This window comes from Eretmochelys imbricata, chromosome 19, assembly GCF_965152235.1.
Source record: "Eretmochelys imbricata isolate rEreImb1 chromosome 19, rEreImb1.hap1, whole genome shotgun sequence".
In the NCBI taxonomy this organism is placed as follows: Eukaryota; Metazoa; Chordata; order Testudines; family Cheloniidae; genus Eretmochelys; species Eretmochelys imbricata.
The window spans coordinates 7,207,620-7,230,089 of NC_135590.1; the positions used below are offsets into that span (position 1 = coordinate 7,207,620).

The 22,470-nt window shown below is 53.8% G+C and overlaps 1 non-coding gene across 1 annotated transcript; it reads right to left on the reverse strand.

Moving 5' to 3' along the window:
* Positions 1-21,235: 21,235 nt before the first annotated feature.
* Positions 21,236-21,419, reverse strand: LOC144277424 (U2 spliceosomal RNA). Its single transcript, XR_013348456.1, has one exon. It is a non-coding gene; the product is annotated as a U2 spliceosomal RNA (small nuclear RNA).
* Between the last annotated feature and the right edge of the window lie 1,051 nt (positions 21,420-22,470).

The following is a 22,470-nucleotide window of genomic DNA, read 5'->3' on the forward strand; positions in this document are numbered from 1 at the left end:
ACTCAGAAACAGAGAGGCTCAATGGGTCAAACTCATCTGTGGTGTAACTCCACTGATACCCTCAGGGGCGTAAGTTCAGGGCAGAAGGTGATTAATTGAAGTCAGGGTTTAATTTGATCCACTCCAGGGCTTTCTCTACCCCTTCCCCTGCCCCACCCCCCACCAAGTCCTGGATCACTTACTGATGGGCGGGAACTAATTTCTCAGCAACTGGTGTGAGGATCACAAGGGATGAGTGGTGGACTTGATGCTTCTTCTATGTCACCTTTTTTGTGTGGGTGTGGGAAGCTCCTTGTGGAAACCTTCTGAACTCTCTCCCTGTGGAACTGACTCTGTAACTGATCTCAGTGGGTTTCTCCAGAGGAAACAAGCAGATCTGCTGGCCCTTGGCTCCATCACGGCAGAGATAGCTCTGGCTATCATTAGGAATCATGTGTCATTAGGAATCATGTGAGTGTGTATGGGACAGGGCAGGAGACCAAGAGTAATACTTGGTTCTTCTCCCTCAGACTACATCCAAAGGTCTTAACGTGCTTTGCAGATACCATGGATCAGCCCCAAGAACACTCCTGGAGGTGGATTAGATTGTCCCCCTTGTACAAATGGGGGAACTGAGGCATAGAAAGGCACAATGATTTGCCCGAAGGCATGCCCTGAGTCAGCATGGCAGAGCTGGGACCTGATCCAAGATCTTCTGATTCTCAGTCTCATTCTTGGGGAACCACATCTCCCAAAGGGTGGTATAAGCTATTGGAGACCTAACTCCCTGGAATTTGTCATTGGACCCGATTCACCAAGGTGCAGCCTACACACAATTCCAGTGGGGAAGCTGTAAGAACTTATCACCTCTGTAAACCAGGCCCATCCCAGACCTGCCCCTAGAGCATGGTTCCATCTGGTCCCAGGGCAGCTGGTGGGCCTGAGCCTAGATCCGCTCCCTCCAGCTCCTCCCAGGGGGCTGGGCTGCACTGTGTCTGCTGGGAGCAGCATGAGCAGAACTTGAGTGCCAAGGCCACTTCATTATGACATTAAAAAGCGAGAGTAAATCATTTTTATGGTCCGAGGCAATTAGGATCCTTCCCTTTTTGGCCCAGGCTGCCTCACACACAGACTGTTAAAGAAATGGATGAAGTGCATGTGGATGGCACAGTTCCTGTTCTCTCTGCTCGTCTCTGGGAATCTAGGTTCAGATACTGAGTAGCCCGAAGGGTGTGAAGGCCTCATCCTTAAACCCTCCTGCTGGGCATTTATCCACATCAGAAAACAAAGTGACAGGGACAGCAGAGGGTGCTGCAGGTTGGGGTGCATGGGCATTGGCAGAGCTGTGGGTGTGAGCCCAGGACTGGAATATCACAGGGTGCTGCTGGCTGGGTCCTAGGGGCATTGTCCAAGCCACATATAGGAGGTTCAAGGCTAAAAGAGCAGGAGGAAGTGTGTCAGGGCTGAGCTGCATTAGCAGAGCACTTGGAGGAGTCTTGCCCAACAGCTGCGCTCTCCCTGGCTAGCACCAGCACAGGTCGGGTAGCCCCTCACTTTGGTGAGGGCTAAATCCAGCCCCAGAAATCGAATGAGAAAAATACCAAACCTGGAGGGACGTTGGCGAAAGGAAAGTGGGTTTGGCTTTTTTTCTTAACTGTGCAATTGGCTGGCGCAGGCTGACACAAACATGATTTCCTAGGGCAGCTCCAGAGACACACACGCTCCCTCCCCATCTGCGTGAAGGCTGAGTTCAGCCCGAGGGGGCTTATGAGAATTCACGACTCATTTTCGGGAGATTGCAGAGCAAGAAGATGCTTTGAACACACAGCAACAGGCCCAGCTGCCCCCCACCTCCTCCTGTCTCCCTTCCCTAACCACCGAGGAAGGATCCTGCAGCCCCAAGACTGATAGCGCTGTCTCACAATGCAATGAGGCGCAATTAATCAAGACTTGAAGGCTGCCTCGACCGTGGAGTGGAGTGAACAGGACAGAGAGACACGACTGGCAGTTCCCACTCGTCTCCGGGCAGTTTTATGATAATTGGAAGGAGAAACAGAAGTAATTAACAGGCGCCTGACACAGGGAAAATTAAATACTTGGGCCTTTTCCCCTTCAGTCACACTTAATCCTAAAGACTCAGTAGAATGTCCAACTCAAACAGCCCAGAGAAAGAAAGAACCTCTCTTCAGCCGTCCTCCCCACTGTCTGCACAGCCACAGACTACACACACAAACACTGTATGCCACACCCATCCTGCACACACAGACACACTCCACTTTACACACTCACATACGCACATGCACACACGGGTAATATACAGACACTGTGCACACTCTGCCTAGACAACCAACCAGCATACCACACGCCGTGCACACCCTGCCCCTCTACACGCCCCCCACTTCTATTCTGCATGTGCTCCCACCAGGCACACCTTGCCCCCCCCCCCCACTACACACAACATATATCCTATGCATATACACCTCCCCCACAATCCTACATTTGCACACCCTGTATAAACACCCTCCCAGGCACATCCGGTGTATATACATACACCTTACATGCACACACCATGTGCAACACACACGCATACGTGGACCCTGTGGATCCACATGCACATGGCTTTGAGCAACACTTACCAGGACCTAGCTCTGGAAGAGAATGAGCTTCCACAGAGCCCTGACAAGAGAGAGCTGTCCCCATTCATTCATTCCAGCTAAAGGACTCAGAGAGCCCAGGCTTGCTGGCCAGGAGTCCCTTCCACAGGTGTAGTGGCTCTGCATGACAGCTGCTCCCTGATCTACCAGGTCTCTGCCCTTCCAAAGCCTTGGAGAAGAACTGCCCTTGGAAATCCTTCCCACCTTCTGCAAGGGGGTACTGGGAGTGGAGGTGGAATGCTGGGGAAGAGGTGGGCCATGGGGTGGCTTTAGTTCTCTGATATTTCAGCTGCACAGGGATTTCCCTTTATGTTTATGGCACCAGCTTTGGGGATGGGGATGAGTCTAACACAGACAGAGCTCCTTGGGCAGAGAGGCTGGGCCAGTTCCTACTCTGGCCTGTTAGACTCTAAAGACTTCAGTAGAGTAACTCCAGCTATACCCCAGCCCTGAACATGGCCCAGTGTTTTCTCCTTTAGCCCCACACACCTCATCGGCACTAGAGAAGGGATGGGACATGACAGGACAGGTCCCCCTGACGCCTGGGGCTCCTCCATTCATCTCCTTCCCCTGGTTGTGGGAAGTGTATGCAGGCAAAGGGCATAGAGAAAGGAGGCCCCTGAGCTCCCAGCCCAGACTCACCTCCTTGCCTCTTCACACACCTGCTTTCAACACTGCTGAGCCTAGATTGTGCTGGTGACTCTTCTGCCTTCCAGGTGGAGAAGGGAAGCCAGGCGGCCTCTGCCTCCCTCTTTTGCTGGCAGGGTCCCCCTGTTGCACCCAGGGCTGCTGGTCTCTATCCTGAGCTGCATTTCTTCTCATCTGGGGTGAGAGGCACTGCGGGGGGCACTTGCTGACATTCCTCCCCGCCCCCTGCAAAGCCCAGCTGCCACTGCCCAGAAAGGAAAGTGACACCAGACACTGCTGCTGCCCCTTGGAATGCCATGGGGCCTCCTGGATGAGACAATCCCTTGCCGGCTGCTCAGCTGTTCTTTCCTTCATCAGTGCCTGAGCTCCCTCCACCCCACACCGTCTCTCTGTAGGATCAGGCAGGGATCAGCTTTCCCGGGCCTGAGAGAGGAGGAGTGTTGTGGTAACAAGGAAACTCTAAAAAAGAGAATCTGAGATTCCTAGGACAGACAAAGCAGGAGGGCTGGACAACACGTCTCCAACCAGCCCTACAAGAGGTTAGCAAGGGAACCACTGAGCTCCTGGCAAACCTCCGGGCCAGTTCAGGCCTATCTGGGGAACCCAGCAAAGACATCCAATAGGGTATGCCCAGACTGAAAGCCCCAAGACTCAGTGTGAGACAAATGCCTGTCCCAGGCCTCTGGGCAAGCTCAGTCCCACAGGGTCTTGGGGTGGGGAGATAGGAAGCTGGTTCTAACAGAAGCAGATGAAAGGGAGCCCCAGGGGGACAACTCTGCCGGGAAGGAGGTGGGGTGAAGTAGCACGGGGGTCTGTGCTAAGAGCTCTACCCAACATCGTGATTTGTACAAGGGTTTTGGGGTCAGAGCAAATGAAGAAACCCACAGTCAGACATGGGGGTTTGGGATAGTCCACGTGATTGGGCCAGCAGAGGTGAGGAGCCAAGGGAGGGGCTCTTTAACCAGGGCTGCAGGAAGTTGGAGAGCACCAGGAGGCAAGAGGTTAAAATAAAACAGGGGCTTGGCAATCTTTATCCTGCTGGAGAGGAGTAGCTGCTGTCAGGATCGATATAGAGCTTCCATTTCTTTCAATATGAGTTAGGTGCCTAAACAGCTCAGGCTCTGGGCCTTCACCCTCTAGCAGGAGAGGCTCATGGTTTTAGCGCTGAAGGTTTCCGGTTCAAACCCTGCTCTGGGCCAGTCACACAAATCCCAGTAAATGGTACTGGCTATAGGCTATGACTTGATATCATATCTGAGGCTATCATGTCCCACGCTATGACTTGATATCCGAGCTACAGCCTCCAGCAGGTGGAAAACAGGGCAGCCACTGAAGCAGCTCAAGGGAAGCAGGTGGGCCTGGCAACAGTGGGTCTCAGCTGCTGTGCTGGGCTCCATCTGAGTGCTGGGGCCAGAGATGGCTGTGACCGTGTGACAGGATGTGGGTGGAATAAGGCCAGCTGAGGAGGGAGCTGGGCTCTGCTCTAGCCAGGAGGGGAATTTTCCTGTTGCTGTGCACCCCCCTCGGGGGCAGCTGTGTTGGGGCCTTTTGGGTTTGATGGACTGATGCGGACACACGCCCACTCACACAGTCAGACTCTTGCCATCTGGAGAGAGCTGTGTCACTCAATGGCTTTAAAGCCTCTGCTTTTCTTGTTTTACCAATTGTAAAGGTCAGTCGATAGTGCCTCGACCGCGTTGTCATTTGCCAGAGACTGTGCTCCAGAGGCCTTTCTGTGCTTTGGTCCTTGCAGCTGTTGCTGCCTCTGGCTGTTCATTACTCTTTGGATCGGGAATGTTGGTATTTCTGAGAGATGGAGGGCACCAGGAACACAGCAGCTGGGCAAGATTTGGAGAGGGTGTGAAATGCATTAACCTAAGCAAGACCGAAGTGAGGTAACAGGTAATCAGTGCTGCAGCCTCTGACGCCTACGTCAGCCACGAGCCTTGAGCTGAACTGCAGCATGGACAGACACAGGCCTGAACTCCTGGGACTCAGTACCAAAGAGTGCCAGCAGCTGGAGACGGGGCCAGAGGGCAGACAGCCAAGGAGCCCTGGGCAGTCCAAGCGTGGCTACGTCTTACACAGATCTGACACAGAGCGGGAGGGGAAAAAAGCTTTCCCTCTTCTGCACAGACAGTTCTTGGATGGGGCTGCAACAGAACAGAAGCCAGGGGTCCTTGCTAGCTGGGGTACAGTGTGTCCACCTTCCAGATGGATAAAACATAGTGAGGTGGCTAATTTGTTTGCACCACGAAACCTCACAGCCTTCCCCAGTAAAGGGTCCCAAAGACTCCACAGGTTTCAGAGTAGCAGCCGTGTTAGTCTGTATTCGCAAAAAGAAAAGGAGAACTTGTGGCACCTTAGAGACTAACACATTTATTTGAGCCTAAGCTTTCGTGGGTTGGCAGCCAGCAAATGCCTGATCCTCTCCCTGGCTGCCAAAACCTTCCAAGGTTCATTCTCTCCTTCCTCCAGCCCCCACCCCCGTCCTGCCTCCTGCTCCATTCAGCATGTGCATTTGCAGCATGGCGACAGTGACTGGAATGTGGATGTGGGAGGCAGCCTGGGCGCGTGCGTCAGAGCTTGGCACGCCGGTCACTTCCCCTGGCTGCGTGCACACAGGCAGCGCGGAGGTCACAGGCCAGTGAAAGTTGCTGTCCAACGCGATACCAATACCCGTCCCTGGCACAGCACCTCTCAACCCCCTCCACTGACATGACTGAACCCCACCTCAGAACCCCTCAGCGAGGCAGCTCAGGGTCATTATCCCCATTTTATAGGGTAGGAAGCTGAGAGGCAGGGAGGGGGCAGAACTGGGGTAAGGGTACTCAGAGAGGCAGCAGCAGAGCTGGGACTAGAACCCAGGAATCCTGACGCCCAGAGCTGCCCACTAGTGCCCCAAGCCACACTCCCTCCCCTGGACTAACACCATGGTAGTGTGATGGTTGCTGATGCGAGGTCTTTCCCTTCCCCCAGCAAGTGCTACTCATGGCGGGGGATGGGGATGCTTTGTCCTGACTGACTCCTGTCCTTCCTACCTGGGCAATGGGCCTCTGCACGGCACCCAGTCCCTCCACCAGCCCCGGGCGGGAGCAGGGGGCACTGTGTGATTAAAACACCTGTAGCACCTGCCTTTGCTGGCGGGAATGAGTGGTAGGAATTTGCTGCCATCTGCTGCCATGACTGTGTCATTGCAGCCCTCATGCCAAGTTCGCTTTAGATCAAGGGCCTCAAACGCAAGTGACCACGAGGGCCACATGAGGACGAGTACATTGGACCGAGGGCCGCACCACCGGCCGCTTCCCCAGCCCCACCCCCACTCCACCCCTTCAGTGAGGCCCTGCCCCGCCTCTTCCCACCCCTTCCCTGCCCCCATTCCAACCCCTTCCCCTTGCTGGGGAGAGCAATTCTCCAGGGGACCCACAAAGGGAGGCTGCTGGGGGGATAGATGGAACGACCTGGCCATGCCCCTCACCTCACCCCTTTTGGGGCTGAGTTGGATGTCTGCAGGCCCCGTTGCAGCTGCTTCTTTCTGCCATAGCTTCCCTGCATTGGGCATCCTGCTGCCAAGGCCCAAGGCCTGCAGGGGTAAATCTGATTCCCAGGCCACAAGGACCCTAGAGCTGACACCATGGGCTTCTCTCCCCCAACCCTTTCCCTGCTGTAGCTCGGCTCACTGCAGTGGGGAGACTCTGGATTTACACTGGGGTGTGTGAGAGCAGGGTCGGGCCCCAGCTCTCTTCTGGGAGCGGGGGGAGGAGCCTGGGGAGGGTTTGTTCTGCAGGCCCCATCAGCACTGACACAGGGAAGGGGGAGGAACAATCATGTTTTCAGCCCATATGAGCAAGCCGAGAATAAAGGGAGAAAACATCCAGCGGAGGGCAACAAAAATGATTAGGGAACTGGAACACATGACTTATGAGGAGAGGCTGAGGGAACTGGGATGGTTTAGTCTGCGGAAGAGCAGAATGGGGGGGAATTTGATAGCTGCTTTCAACTACCTGAAAGGGGGTTCCAAAGAGGATGGATCTACACTGTTCTCAGTGGTAGCAGATGACAGAACAAGGAGTAATGGTCTCAAGTTGCAGTGGGGCAGGTTTAGGTTGGATATTAGGAAAAACTTTTTCACTAGGACGGTGGTGAAACTCTGGAATGCGTTACCTAGGGAGGTGGTGGAATCTCTTCCTTAGAAGTTTTTAAGGTCAGGCTTGACAAAGCCCTGCCTGGGATGATTTAGTTGGGGATTGGTCCTGCTTTGAGCAGGAGGTTGGACTAGATGACGTCCTGGGGTCCCTTCCAACCCTGATATTCTAAGATTCTGTGATTCTAAGGGCTTGCTGGGGGCTCAGTTATGCACCTCAGAGTAAGCTAACAGTGCCCCCAACCCAGGACCCTTCCCAAGTAACGTTCTTGAGCAGTGGGCTTGTTTTCAGAGAGGCCGGCCACTCCCAAATCCCACCGAAGTGACTGGCAGCTGCAGGGGCCCAGTTCTTGGGCAATCAGGGCACTAGGGGTCTGAGCTCCTCCGCCCTGCAGCCCAGCTTGATAACAACCACAGCACGCTTCCTTTGCAACACCGTGAGTTCTGTGCCCTCAGCCCCACCCCAGCACCTAGCTGGGACGATGGCTGGGAGCGGAAAGGAGACAAGAAGGGACTCCATCCTTTTGTAAACACAAGCCCCAAACCCTTGAAGTTCCCTGAGCTGCCAGAAGGAGGAGCCCTGAGCTCACAGCTACTGAGGGAGTGGCTGCACTTAACCCTCCCTGCTTTCTTGGAGAGTGTAAGGGGGCAGGGGGCCTTGTCCGGGTTACTTAATTTCGGTGCAAGCTCCGGGGAACATGCAGCTGCTCCCAGGGCAGGAGATGGGAAGCTGAGAACCAGCTTTCCTGAAGCCAATGGCAGGTGCTGCAGGCCACAGTTCACTGAGCTTGCACAGAATCCATTTCCTAGGGGGCTGGGTCCAGGAGAGGATGAATATTGGAGCCTACACAGCCCCACATCAGGAGAGGACAGGGTCTCTGCCTGGGGTCGCCAGGATTCACGAAACTACCTCTCCAAAGTATTTGGCAAGCACCTGTCCCCCCTGCTGTGTGAGAACGAGGAAGTATTGGGACCTGGTTCCCCTCCTGGGGTAGCCACGGGCACCAGTGCAAAGCAGATGCTACAGCAGTGGAAATCAGGAGTCACGCCTCTGGAGTTACACTGCTGTAATCAGGAGTGACTCTCGTGGAGTCCCTGGAGCTCACAGCCATGTGTCATATTTTCTTCTGCTTCTGTTTATTATGTTCTTCTTTCCAAAAAAATAAGGTAAAAAAATTACACAAAAGAAAAAGGGTGCAAGCGCAATGGGCTAGCCCTCCCGACACCGGGCTCAGGGCTCAGTCTGTCTCTGCCCATGTCTCTCTGCAGAGTTTTGTCATGTCACACTCCTCCCGCTGTCATGCGTTGCGGGCTCGCTTCTGTCCTGACCTGGGCCGTGTGTGTTTAAAGGGGATGGGCGGCATTCACATTTGGGGTAAGAACTCCCCTGCCCTCGCCGGCCCAGTTCAGCCCTCTTTGGGAGAGTAGCGCGGCCCCTGAAATCTCCGGGGACCACAGCCTGCACTGTGTCACTGCAGCCAAGCCAGCATCTGGGCAGCAGCCAGCACAGGTTTCTCAGCCTCTGGACTCAGTTGGACTTTGCACTACAGACATAAGCAGGTTCAGTCAGGGAGAGGTGATAAGTGTCTCGGCTTTAGATGATCAGCCTCTAATTTCCAACAAAAAATGGCCCTTTTCCCATTCTGTCCCGCTCCCAGCCCCATGTGTTCCAGTGGCATTGGAGGGCACCTTCCCTGTTGTCTCCCCATATCCCCGTTTCCAGCCCTGACAAGCTTGGGAGAGGGGAACAGAGGCAGCTGCTGTGAAAATAACTACAAGGAGCGCCTTCAGTCCAGGCACTGAGGGCCAGATTCTGTGCTGTGTCTCTGCAGCTCAGAATGGCCTCCAGCAATGCCTCCTCCTGCTCTGAGCACACCCCCTCCTGCCCCCACCATGTCCCACACTAGTAGCTGTGCAGAGGGTGGCATCGGGCTGCCTAGGCTGCCACTACACCACCCCGTTTCCCTGGGGGAATTCCTGAGAGGGCTGCTTTGGTGCCTTTACACCCCCAAAGCTACTGTTGCCCTGAGTCTAGCTAGTGAGCTCCCTGCCTGAGCTTTATTGATCAAAGCTTCAGTGCGCCCCCAGAGCACTTCCGAGACTTGTCTGAGCATGTATTGGACTCAGCGTAAAGCCTGGGGTGGGTTTCCTGGAGTGACCTGGTCTCCTCTTCACCTGTTCCCCATCCCTGCTGTGACCCAAACAATCACGGTATCTGCCAACAGGCCGGCTGGGCCACCCTGTTATGGGGCAGGGCAGATTCAAGGGGCTATTGCAGTAGGCAGCATGAAAGGATCATCCCACATCCCCCCGGGCGCTGCAACAAGATTGGTGAGGGTGGCTGAACCCCCGAATCACTGTCCATGGACGACAGGGCCTTAGAATCCCGTGTGTTTGGGGAAGCCTACAGCAGGCTTCCTATGTCGGCACAACAGATGCAGGCGAGGCACACTTCCAAGCCAGCATCCCACGCCTTCCTTCCTTCCTCTGAGCCCACTTGCCTTGTGTTGTTATCTCCCCATGTTTTTCTTTCGCGAGAGTCCTTATCCAGAGCTATGCCCATATTACAGTTGGGGATGGGCCCTAACACCCTCTGGCAGGGGCTCGGGAAATGCACCAGGCCCTGTGAAGAGGAGCAGCTGACGTCTGCCCAGCAGAGTGCAGATTCAAGCAGCACCGTTAGCTGGTGCATTGCAGAGCGGAGGCTTCTTTGTGGCAAGAGGCTGCTGTAGAAAACAGCTTGGTCTGCTAGGCACAAAGGCCCAGATATTCAAAGGTATTTAGGCACCTAATTCCCCACGGAGCTGGGCCAAAAGGGCTTCATTCCCCCCCCCCCCATAATGTACATGTTGGTATCTAGCTTCTTTATCCCTTTAGCTGAGAGTCATTTCTAAGGGCCTTCCTGGCGCTCTGGCTAGAGCTTGATACGATGCATGGGAAATGCACAGATTCCTGCAGTGCGCCATACCTTGACAGACAGATACACAGATGAGCTTCTCTTGCACACTCACGCAGTACACTTGTACCCGCACGCTTGACCACCTGCTCATGTACACACCTTGGGCTTTCCGTACCTGAGAGGGGGTTGTGGCAGCTTCCATTGATTGGCTTTCCTGTTCCACACTGTGGCCACATTACCAAAATTCCCAAGGACTTCAGCAAGGCCAGGATTCCCCCTGGTGAGTTTTAGGTGTTTGCAAGTAGGATAGGAACCCAGGATACAATCAAAGTCAATGCAAAGTTCCTGCAAATTCTAAAAGCAAGGCATGCGTGGTGGTGGGGGGGGAGGAGGGGGACGACAGGACACATGTGCTGTTGTATGCATGAATGCACATGCACAGGTGCCAGCATGCATGTACGTGTAAATAGCCACAGGAATACATGCCCACATGTGTAAACATGCGTACACACATCTGTAGACATGTACACTCAGGCTCTTGCACCCTTTTAGAACTGGGCTTTCTGATTTCCTCCCTAGATGTATTAACGGCTCAGTCCTCCCTTTATACTGGGGCTTTCCAAGCTGGGGACAAGGGGGCTTCCTGCGGCAGTTGGAAGGATTCCCATTTCCACGCCCAGCATCCCGTCTCTGTCTGACCTCGGCCTTCCCCACAAGGTGAGCTTTAAGCACTTTTAATGCTCCAAAGTGTGTGTGGGGTGGAATTGTTCATTATTAAATGGCCCTCCCTTCCCTCCAGTGCTAAATCTAGATTTAGTGGGAGTACAGCTTCCATTACCAATGAGAACAGGGACATCACAAAGGGCTTTGTATTTCAGGAAGCCTCATTAGAGATTTAAATTATACAAATGGGCTTTTTCCCAGAGATCCTCATTATCTGGGCATTTGCATTTAATCCCTCACTCTTCCACTAGCCCCTCTCCCTGTCATCCCGCATCTCCCTCCAGGGCAGGCCGCATCCTCCACTACATGGCATTGGAGTCCTGTTTACCGTGACATAGTCCCTGGGCTTCATGGGGCCGTGTGCAGCGGACAAAAAGCACGCAAAGAAAAAAGTGGGGATTTGGGAGAGGGGCTGGGGGTGGAGGGGTGCTGGGGTGGGAGCAAGGGGATGTCTCAGGCGTGACCAGCGAGATTGTCCCCGGGGATTCTGCACAATTTCCCTGTCTTCTGTTTCAAAGGCTAGTCTGAGTCTCCCCTGGGAACAGCCAGAGGAGTCACCGGGGGTTGGCGGATCTCTTACTAAGATCGGTTCTTGCAGGGTTTTTCAAGCCTCATAGAGTGAAATACAAGCACAGGCCTATTCACTAGCACGTGCCACACCCACCTATTCACTAGTATCCGCTACACACACCTATTCATTGGTGTCTGCTGGGGCTGCACACACACCTATGCAGTAGTATCCACTGCACACACTCCTATTCACTAGTACCCGCCACACACCCCTATTCACTAGAATCCACTGCACAAACTCCTGTTCACTAGCACCTGCCACATACACCTATCATTAGCACTGCTGCACACACACCCCCCAGCTGCCAGTGCATGTTACCCTTACAAGGTCACCGGCCTGTAAAACAGTTCCTGTTAAATACACATGACATGCCCAGAGCTCTGGTCACCTGCACAGGCAGGACATTGCAGGCACACCCAGGCCTGTCCACAACTGGTCTGATTTGCACACAGATTGAGCTCCTGCTGTTCCCAATAACTTTACTGGGAGCCGTGGGCAACACCTCGGAAGCCCAAGCCCTTCATGTGCGAGGGGCTGTCTTCACGACAAGCACAGTCATGTTGTAGGGACCACGTGTCACACGGCTGTCCCCCAACATGGGCAGGCTTGTTTTCTGCTCAGGCCCTGGCCACGTTTTAATGACACCCCAGAGCCAGGCTCCAGCCATGGACATCCTGACGCTGTGCACACTCCCGGCTCTGAGGGAATCGTCACAGCGCATCGCCAAGCGCTCACACGAGGATGCGGAAGCTCATTATCCCCATGTCACAGATGGGGAAAGTGAGGTAAATGAGTAGCCCAAGCCCCAGACGGGGAGTCGGTGTCTCGTAGCTGGTAGACCTGGATCTCAGCTTCAGGTCAGGAATTCCTGGCTCCCAGCCCCATGCTGGGTTCTTTAGGCCATGCAGCCTTTCTAACAAGCATATAGACATGCAGTGCACGGACACACACGCACCCCTGCACATGGATCCATGTACACACACGTGCAGAGGCGGATTAAGGTTTCATGGGGGCCCTGGGCCAGAGCAAGTGGGGGGCCCCCTCCCCACACCTTCTGCCTGTGGTCCTGCCCCCATTCCGCCCCTTCCGCCTGCGGCCCTGCCCATGGCCTCACACCATTCTGCCCCTTCCCCCCGCAGCCCCACCTCTGTTCCACCCACGGTCCCACCCCATTTCACCCCCCCCCACTGTGACCCCGGTTTGCTCCTTTCTGTCCCTGTTCCCCACTGCAGCTCCAATACCAGAGAAGCTCTGTCCTGTCCCCCCTCCCCCGGCCAGGGCCCTGGGGCTGCAGCAAGGAGTAAGAACTCCCCCAGCCCTGAGGCCACAGCAGGGAGCCAGAGCTCATCCAGTCCTGGGGCCGCAGCTGGGGTCTGGGTGCTGGGGCTTCCCCCGCAGGCCCGGTGCTGCTGCTGGGGAGCAGAGAGGGGTCGGGGCGTGGGGGCTTGCCCTGCCCTGCCCCGGCGCATGTCTACAGGGGATGGGGCACCCATTTTTCCAGGGCCCCCCCAACTGGCCGGGGCCCCTGGGCGAGGGCCCCGTGGGCCCATTGGCTAATCCGCCACTGCACACGTGCACCTACACATGGGCTTTTTGTATGTGTGCACAATTCTGCTCCCTGTGTTCAGGTTCAGGCCTCGGCCTCCTGGCTCCCCCCAGTTCATCGCTGTGCACTGTGCAGCCCCGAGACGCCTTTGCATTGACAAAAGACGCCGGAGCCCTGCCCCTTCAGAAATTCTCGCTGCTGGTGAGAATCTGGAGCAAAGCGGCTGCCTGCCTCAAATGCTTCACTGCTGCCATGGCAACTGAGGAAATACCTGCAGATTTCCCCGGTGAGGGGGAGAGGGAGAAGCCTCAGCGTCCCCCAGAGCCCTGCCAGGCGCCTCGCCTCCCTCCTGCAGTCACCAGGCCAAAACAAGCCCGAAGGAGAGATTCCCCCAGGAGACGGAGAGGCAGGAAAAAGCAGAAGTGACAGGATCAGGCATCTGGACTGGGCTGAGCAGAACATGGAGGCTGCAGCCATCCCTGGGCCTCCCTCATGGTGTCTCTGCTCATGTTTCCCCCCCTCAGAGAAGCCCCAAGCCTGAGCTCCCTGCTAGACTTGACTCGGGCCACAATTGGCCAGCACCTGCTGAAAACGGAGAGACCTGATTCCGGAGCTTTGCTGGGCTCCCGAGCAGCTTGCCGGGGTCAGCAGGTGTCAGCTGCCCTCTGAGCAAGCGGACGCACCTTGACAGGGCACTGCCGGGAGGAAGCTCACAGCGATGGGGCCCAGCTGGCTCAGACAGGGCACTGCTGGGAGGAAGCTCACACCGGTGGGGCCTAGCTGGCACGGACAGGGCACTGCTGGGAGGAAGCTCACACCAATGGGGCCCAGCCGGCACGGACAGGGCACTGCTGGGAGGAAGCTCACACAGATGGGGCCCAGCTGGCAATGATGGAATTGTACTCTGAGGAAACTGAGAGCAGTGCAGAGGCCCAGTTTTTCCCAGAGAGCCTTGCAGTAAAGAGAGGCAGAGCAGAAGGGGGACATGGGGGTGGGAGGGAAATTCTGTATCCGACCGTCTCGGCTTCAGTGCCCAGGGGGCTGTGTAAATCACTTAGCGTTTTATGGAACAATAAAGACCTGCGTATCCGAGTCTTTGTGTCCCACATCCCGTATTATCCTCCTGGCAGAAAGCTCCATCTCCCTCCTGAAATCCATTCCAGTGCAGGGGATTAGCATGGTTTTAGGGAAGGGTTTTGAATCGGAAATGGGTTGCTTTCAAATCATTCTGCGTCAGCCGTGACTCTGTCACTCATGCAGCCGTGGATTAAAACAGATATGAATATTATTACGTGGGGGGGGGTGTGTGGGGTGGGAATCACCTTCCTGGGGAGCTGCACTCTGTCCATGCAGGTCTTATTCCTCACCTCCAGCTGAGCAGCAGACGCTTCTTCCAGAGGGCTAGCAGATTCTTAGACCAATTTTCAAGTGCAAACCTGATCCACATGGCATGAGACTACCCAGCACTGTCATTACCAACTCCAGCCCTTCAGGTTTCTTTTAGTCACAGACAAGATGATACTAATCTCTCCAAATCTATTTTAAAATCCTCGGCAGTCCTTGCCCTTTTTACCCACATCAAGTGCACCTGACCCTCAGTCTAGGTTGGGGTTTAACCCCTCAGAAGTGTATTCTCCTTTCTCAAGGTGGTCTGCGAAGAGGGGAGAAAATGGCTCTGGGTCTCTTTGAGCTGCTTTATGGTCTTGAAAAAAGGCCTGACAGATTTTTGCTTGCTCTTTATGTTACCAATCCCAAGTCCCGATTTCTCTGTTTTGCTCCCACATTGGACACCCAAAATCACTAGTCACTTCTGAACATGTAAGCCAGGGCTCTTGGCTGTAGGGCAGAGACTTTTCAGTTCAAAGCAGTTGCTGGCTCTGTTAGCTCTAGAGGGGAAAAAGAGCAAGACTTTTTGTTTGCATTCTTCACGGACATTGCTCTTCGTATTGGCCATGTCACTTTGCTACAGAACCTCTCTTGCCTCCTTCAACTATGTTCAATATAAAACAAAACCAAAGAGATGCTAGGCGTATGGGTGTTGTCAGATCACTAGGAAGGCCAGGTGGCCTGTCATCTGTATGCCGGTCAGTTCAGGGGACTGGGAGGCAGGACTCCTGGGTCCTAGCTCTAGCTCTGGTCCTGATGCATTGTGTGTCCTTAAGCAAATCACTGTGGTCAATATTTTCAAAAGAGTCCACTGATTTTTGGGTGTCTCAGCTTGTGGGTGCCAAACTTGATTTCAGTGGGAGTTCGGCTCCTAAAGACCTTTGAGGATCTGGGCCCTCAGGGCTGGCTTTTACAGGTGCCGAGCATCTGCAGCTCCCCATAGTTCCAGGATAGTTGAGGGCACTCAGCACCTGCCAGACTCCCATGGTGAATTAGCTTTCCCTGGTTCCTGGAGTTCCTTGACGGGAGTGCCAGTGCTGAATTCACTTGCCCCCTGCCCCTTCATCGTTTTACCAAGAATTTAAAAATGGGGCTGTGATTTTAATCACTTTATAAATGTTTGTTTGTGTAATTTAGAGCGAGAATGCCTCTTCCTCCCATCTGTCTGGGCCATCTGCTCCCTTCATTATTTCTAAGCAATCCTGGACTTTGTAAAGTGATTGAGTTGGTGCAGAAATATGGGGAAACCTGCTGTGGGTATCACCTTCTTATAAGAAGCATCTGTTTGTACAGGCACCTTTTCCGGGTCTGTGATATATGGTGGATGGTGAAAGCTGCCTTATAATGATCAATGACTGTATGGAGTATTGACCTCTGAACTGCTGGCTGTCCAGAGTGCTCACCATCTGGGGAGCTTGATTGTTCTGGCCACTCACCACCACCAGATGTAAAAATGTTCCTCTCTAGGTTACACACAGAGCTGGGTAAAACTTTTCAACCTCAATTTTTTGGTGAAAAATGGAAATTCAGTGACTGAAATATTTTGAAAATTCGAGTTGATTTGGCTGAGTTGGTTCGGTTGGGGGGAAAAAAACCTACTGAAAAAAATTGAAACGAGTGTGGCTTAAAAATCGTGAGGGTTTTTTAAATAACATGATTTAGGTTCTTTGACATCTTGTTTTTTGGTCACATTTTCAAATAGGTCTCTGCAAACATAGGGATTAGAGACTTTACTTTTGTTTAATGAAAGCTGAGCTTCTCACATAATCACATGACTCCAGCAGCTGGGGCTTTAAAATGCTGGGGCATCTCATGAGATAACATCACAAGAATTGGGCAGTACTCAAGCAGTTACCACTGAAATTAAATAATTATCATCCTGAAGACATTTCTTTTGATTTTAGGTTTTCTAAAAGCTTCTTTTGCAAACAAAACAAAACAAACCCTCCAAAACCCTAACTCTAGTCCTGATCCTGTAATCAGATCTGCATGGGCAGATTCAGTGACTTGGTCTATCTGTCTTAGGTCCTTATATGGCCCCCTAATATTTGAAGGGCTCATAATCGTCACACACACACACACACACACAAAGCCTTCTGAACTCAGGTTACACACACACACACACACACACACACAGAGCCTTCTGAGCTCAGGTTAGACACACACACACAAAGCCTTCTGAACTCAGGTTAGCTAACCCAGGTTAAACTGGAAGTGAAAACACAGCAACTCAGCTTAGCAGCTCCAGGCCCACCTGGGACTGCCCTTTAGGCTCTCACTCTGCTGCTAATCCGCCCCTTCGCTGCTGCTTTAACCCGCGCTCCGAACACCCCTCGGGCCTTGCCAAGGTCACACAGGAAGCCTGTAGAGGAGAAGGGAGTTGAATCCCAGTCTCCTAGGCAAGTGTCCAAACCACTCTACCATCCTTCCTCTCTCAGGTCTATGGGTCTGTTGTGGGGACCTGATTGCAGGAGTGGGGGCTTTGAGTACACACCTGGCCCAACAGGGTCCCATTCACTTTCTGGGTATTGTTGTTACTGTTCTTACTTGTGACTGACCAGGTTGCTTTGTACAGTGCACAGGGAGCCTCATGTGAGAGGAGCTTCAAATGCAAATTATATTATTGATTAAGTATGGCAATTATTTCCTATTCAGCCCACAGAGCTTTTCCCATGGGCCCTGATTGCGGGAGTGAAGAGCTTACAGTCCAGTTCAGACAAACACCTAGGCCAGCACAGGAAGACGTGGTGGCGGGAAGAGACACTGCAGGGCAAGGAAGCCTTTTCTGAAGAAGTGGGTTTTCTGGAGAGATTGATTATTTATTATTGCCCTGATTTTCAGACAGGTCAGGCCCCTAGAAGCCCCATTGCCACCCACAGAAATGGTAGTTGCTCAGTGCTCCTGAAAACCAGACCAGCTTTGTGCAATGCCAGGAGTGAGATAGGAAGTGGGCGTCCTAGGGGACAGCGTGGCAGAAGAGGGAGGTGGGAGCATTTGGAGGAGAGGAAAGAGAGGAATGTAATGAGCAAAAAGGCTGGGACTAAGATGAGATGAGCAGAGATGATGTAGGGGAAGTGGGGTTGTGAAGAGCTTTGAGGCTGAGAGCAAGGCCTTGGGCCCAGATCCTCAAAGGTATTTAGGCTCCTAACTCCCATTGATTTCAGTAGGGGGTAGGCACCTAAATCCCATTGAGGGTCTGGGCCTTGATGTCCATCCAAAGTGCTCATGCTCGGGATTGAGGCCCATGGGGAGAGCCTGTCCATCCATCCCCAGTGCAGAATCCCCGGCTGCCCATTTGCCTTGTCTGACTCTCCTGACTGCTAATGAATGTGACTGATACGCCCACACAGAACGTCCCCGAACAGCGAGTCGTGGGGAGAGAAGGGCATAGAGAACCAGCAGCCACAGAGTTAGGGGGAGGGGGCACTTGGTACTAGTGGCACTAATGACATAATTTGGGTGGCGGTCAGGAAACTGAGGCACGGGGCAAGGAAGTGACTCATCCAAGCTCATGCAGGGGGTCGGGATGGAAATGGGAAAAGAATTCAGGTTTCCTTACTCCTGATCCCCTACTGTAACCACTAGACCATGCTGTCTCCTTGTAAGTCCAGCTTCTGCCCCCCCTCCCCGCCCTTGAAAATCCTTTGCTGCCACTTGTTCCCATGGTGCTCCTGGAGTTGGCCCTTCCTCTTGGTGAGCAACAGGCGCGTTGCACAGGGAAACCCCAATAAGGTTCAGTGAAGCAGAGGCCTGTTAGTGGAGCCCAGGGATGCCTGAAGAGCCTTGGTTTGCTTTCACATGTACTAGGGCCAGCCTGGACAGCACCTTGGCCCAGATTCTCGAAGGTATTTAGGCTCCTAACTTCTACTGAATTCCATACAAGTCAGGAGCCAAAATACCTTTGAGGCTCTGGCCTTTCTCCTTGGCCAGCTGACACCCTGGCCTATGGCAACCCCAGGGCAGCTCTCTTACCTTCACTGGAGTTACACCAGGGTTGATTTGGCCCCTTGTTGTGACAACAGCATGTCACCTCTACACCCTTGAGATGTGTTCCAGTGGGCACAGGCTCTGACAGTGAAAACAGTGCAGCTGAAAGGAGCCAGCCGGACAGCCCCCGCTCCCCGCTCCAGTCAGAGCAAGCAGCTCACTATCCACAGGACAGGGGCAACCCCCAAACTCCCACCCAACCCCCAACTCAATGGCTGTGTGAGCAAGCATGGGAGCTGGTGGGTGAGTGACAGTGGGCCTAAAAGGGGGTGGAGGAGAGATACTCTGGGACAAAGACAGAGTGGGGGCTGCGGGTGGGGGCCAGTTTGTCAGCGTTTTGTGTGTCACAGCCCATTGTGCACTGGCATTTGGCTGCATTGTGGTCAGGTCGGTTCTGGCCCCGTAATCCCAGATGGCAGCGTGGGTGCCCTTGTGAGCGGCACAAGGGAAGGGAGGAGCGGAAGGGAGGAGCGGGGAGGAGAGAGCTGCCAGGTGGCGACATGAAAGGAAAGAGCAAGGATGGCTTTTTCCTCCTGTGCCGTGCGTTAAACAAACACTTTCAAAGCCCCTTTTGGCAGTTCTTGGACACCACCCAGGAACGCTTGCCCCCGTCCCTGCTGCGGGAATGAGAACCACCACGTCAGCTCCCGGCAGCAGCTGCAAACTGAATGTCTGGTGTGCCCGGACTGCAGACTGGAGCCAGGGAAGCAGGGGGCAGAGAAACCCACTTGGCTGGCACAGCTGGAGCCATCTCGGTTCTGCCACTCTTTGGCCCCCTGGGAGCCCCAGCTGGGTGTGCTGGATTCAGCAGGGGACTATGACACGCCTGGACAGAGAAGTTTAAGTGACTGTGTACGCGGTGGCTAAAGTTGATTGAAACAGAAGGGGCAGTTCTCCCTGCACCAGCAGAGGGGGAGGCGAGCTGGAGGGGAGCCGGGTTCAGAGGGAGCTCCCCTGTTTTAGTGGGCTGGGGGACGGAGACAGGAGGAGACCTCTCCTCTCGCGCCATCTTACTTTAACCCCTGCTTGTACCTGCACAGCTAAACACGTGTTCCCACACATGTATGCACGCACACGGACCCTAACCATATGCACACTACTGCAGCTGACATGTGTACATAAGAATTCCCAATGGCACATGCACAAAGACGTTATTATTATGAGTGTGGATTATGTGGATTCCAGTAGCGCCTAAAAGCCCCAGTCATGGTCTCGGCCCCAACGGTGCTAGGTGCTGTACAAACACGGAACAAAGAGACAGGCTCTGCCCCCAAGAACTTACAATCTAGGTAAACACATATGCCCATATACACATAGGCCCTCACACATGTACACACACACACATATGTATCTTAGCAAATACACAGCCACACACATGTATGCAAACACACACCCCTTTCCGGGACACGTACCCTTGCATCCACTGAGACCTGCCCTCAGACTGTTGTTATGCCAATGCTCAGCATCCTTAAAGCAGCTGTTGGCCTTGTGTGTTTCTTATGCTAAGGTGCCATTCATCTCCTGGGGCACAGTAAGGTGGGGGAGAAGGAGAGGTGGGGGGAACCCAGTGAAACTGCCTGGAATGAATGAAGTTGAGCTGGTTTCATGCAGGGAAGGACCAGCTCCCATCTCTGATCCTGGCTTGCATTTCACTGGGCTGCTCTCCATTTTTCAGAGTCTGAAGACATTTAACTGGCTGCAAGAATTGATTAAAATGATCCTCTGTCTTGCCCCCTTAGTAATTGCTCTTTCTGAAAGCACATGACAGCGAAAAGGAAAAGCTGCCTTCTCTAGGAAAAGCAGCCCGCAGGGCTGGAGAGATTTAATATCAATAGAAACACACCTGATTGTGAGACAGAAACCAAATCCCCCGGGGATAATCTGGAATTAGCTGCAAAAATGAGAAGCCTCAATTTGAGGCTTTGGGGGTCAAGTCCCCAGAAAGGGTCGGCTCTAGCTGAGTCCAGATTGCAGCAATTTGTGACTTACTGGCCATAAAAGAGACAAATTAAATTAGTGGCCGTGTAATTGTGGCTACGTACATTCCCTTTCGCAGCTGGCCCTGGCCAGTGGCTCATTTCTGAAGGCAGTGCTTTTCAGTCTTTTTTCATTTGCGGACCCTTAACACATTTCGAAGGGAGGTTGTGGACCCCTTTGGAAATCTTAGACATAGTCAGCAGATCCCCAGAGGTCTGTGGACCACGGTTTGAAAACCACCGCCCTAAGGGGCAGAGGTGTGTGTCCTGTGACGTAGGTAACTCTCAGTCCCAACCCCCTCCACCTCACCGAATCCCTGACTCTGTGTGTGTTTCTCTTTGCCCCTGTCTGTCTCCCTTCATCAAGACAGCTGGAGAAGGTGCCAGTTTGCCCTGGTTCCGCCTTTCCCAATAGCAGCTCCTCTGTGTTTCCCATCCAGTCCAGTGTAATCTCTGGGGAGGGAGCACCATTTGTCCAAGGGAGGGGAGGTGGCCAAGGCAATGATGAATGGGTGGGAAGGTGTCCACAAGATCCTCTCCACGGTCCACACTATGAAAATGTGTGAGAATTTCTAACACAATTCCATAGCTGCTTAGGGACTACATGATTGTCAATCCAGTGTGCATCACAGCCCGGCTAGAACTCAGGACTCCTATTGCCACTTGAGCTAAAGGAGAATCTCTGTTAGCTTTGGAGAGGCTCTGACATAGAGGGGAGCAGTTCTGGGTCCATCCAGCAGAGTGGAATGGCATGTGTGCATTGCAATGTTTTGCCTGCATCTATTCCATCCCCACGTTCCAAAAATCAATGTAATATGCAGTCCTCGAATAAAGGACATATCAGATATTAAACTGATAAGAACAGCTATAACTTAGATAATATTTTTACTTCATGGTCCAAGAGACACAGACAAGATTTTCATCTCCAGGCCAAAAGACCAAAAACATCAAGACACTGGATCACGCGCCTTTGATAGGCCGAGAGACTACTTACACTTGGTCTTAGCTCAGAGAGCCGAGAAGCAATAGGGTAGGCACTCTGCATGCCCACACGCGCTGTGGCATACAGAACGCAGTGCACGCTTTACCCACAGAGCATTCTCACCCATTGGCGATAGAGCCGGGCCCCTGCACTCTGCAATTCCACAGCTGCAGACTCCCCCCCTCGCTGCAAGGTTCCGCACCATCGTCTCGCCTTGCTTTCTTTTTTTAATCCGGTTCCTGATCCCGACGGTGGCAAAGCAAACCTTGAAAACGTGCCCCGATTGGCTCAAAGGCGGAGGTGTCTGGCTGAGTCTGCAGACAGCCCGAAACAAGGGCTCTGAGAGGTGAACTGCCGCATTCCCCACACCCAGGGGTTAAATGGGGCTCTCGGAGATAACTGTTTCAGTGGCAACATTGCTAAGGATTTCACTGGGGATCATTGCAGCAAACACACCCGGCTAGTGAGCCGACCCCACAATTGCTGCCTCTCGCTGCCCCCCAACTGCCCCTTGCCGCCCCCACCCTCCCCCAGGCAGCTTCTAAGGTGCAAACAGGCCTTGATGTGAACTGGAGGGACAGGGGCAGCAGACTGACCTTCACATCACAGGGGGCTGCTGGCCTGGTTGAACTGAGTCATGTCCCCGATTGACGCCACTAACCCCCCCCCTCCCGCCCCCGTATAGATGCGCCCCGCAAAGTCTGGCCTGCCCCACCCCCTCCAAGGGCCTGGCTGCAAACCGTAGGCGCCGCTGGGCACATCCCCCGCAGCCCCCTCGGTGGCGCTTTCACATCTGCCGGCTGGGATCGGCTGCGGCTCTGCACCAAGACCAGGGGCGTCGAATCAGGAAGCCTCCCCTCACTGGGGGGGGGGGGGCTGGTTTTAAGGCCCATTCCCGGCTTGGGCCTGTTTTTAAAGCAAACTTTTAATCAAGCCGCCTGGTTGGCGTCCCAGCATCACCCTCCCCCCCCCCCC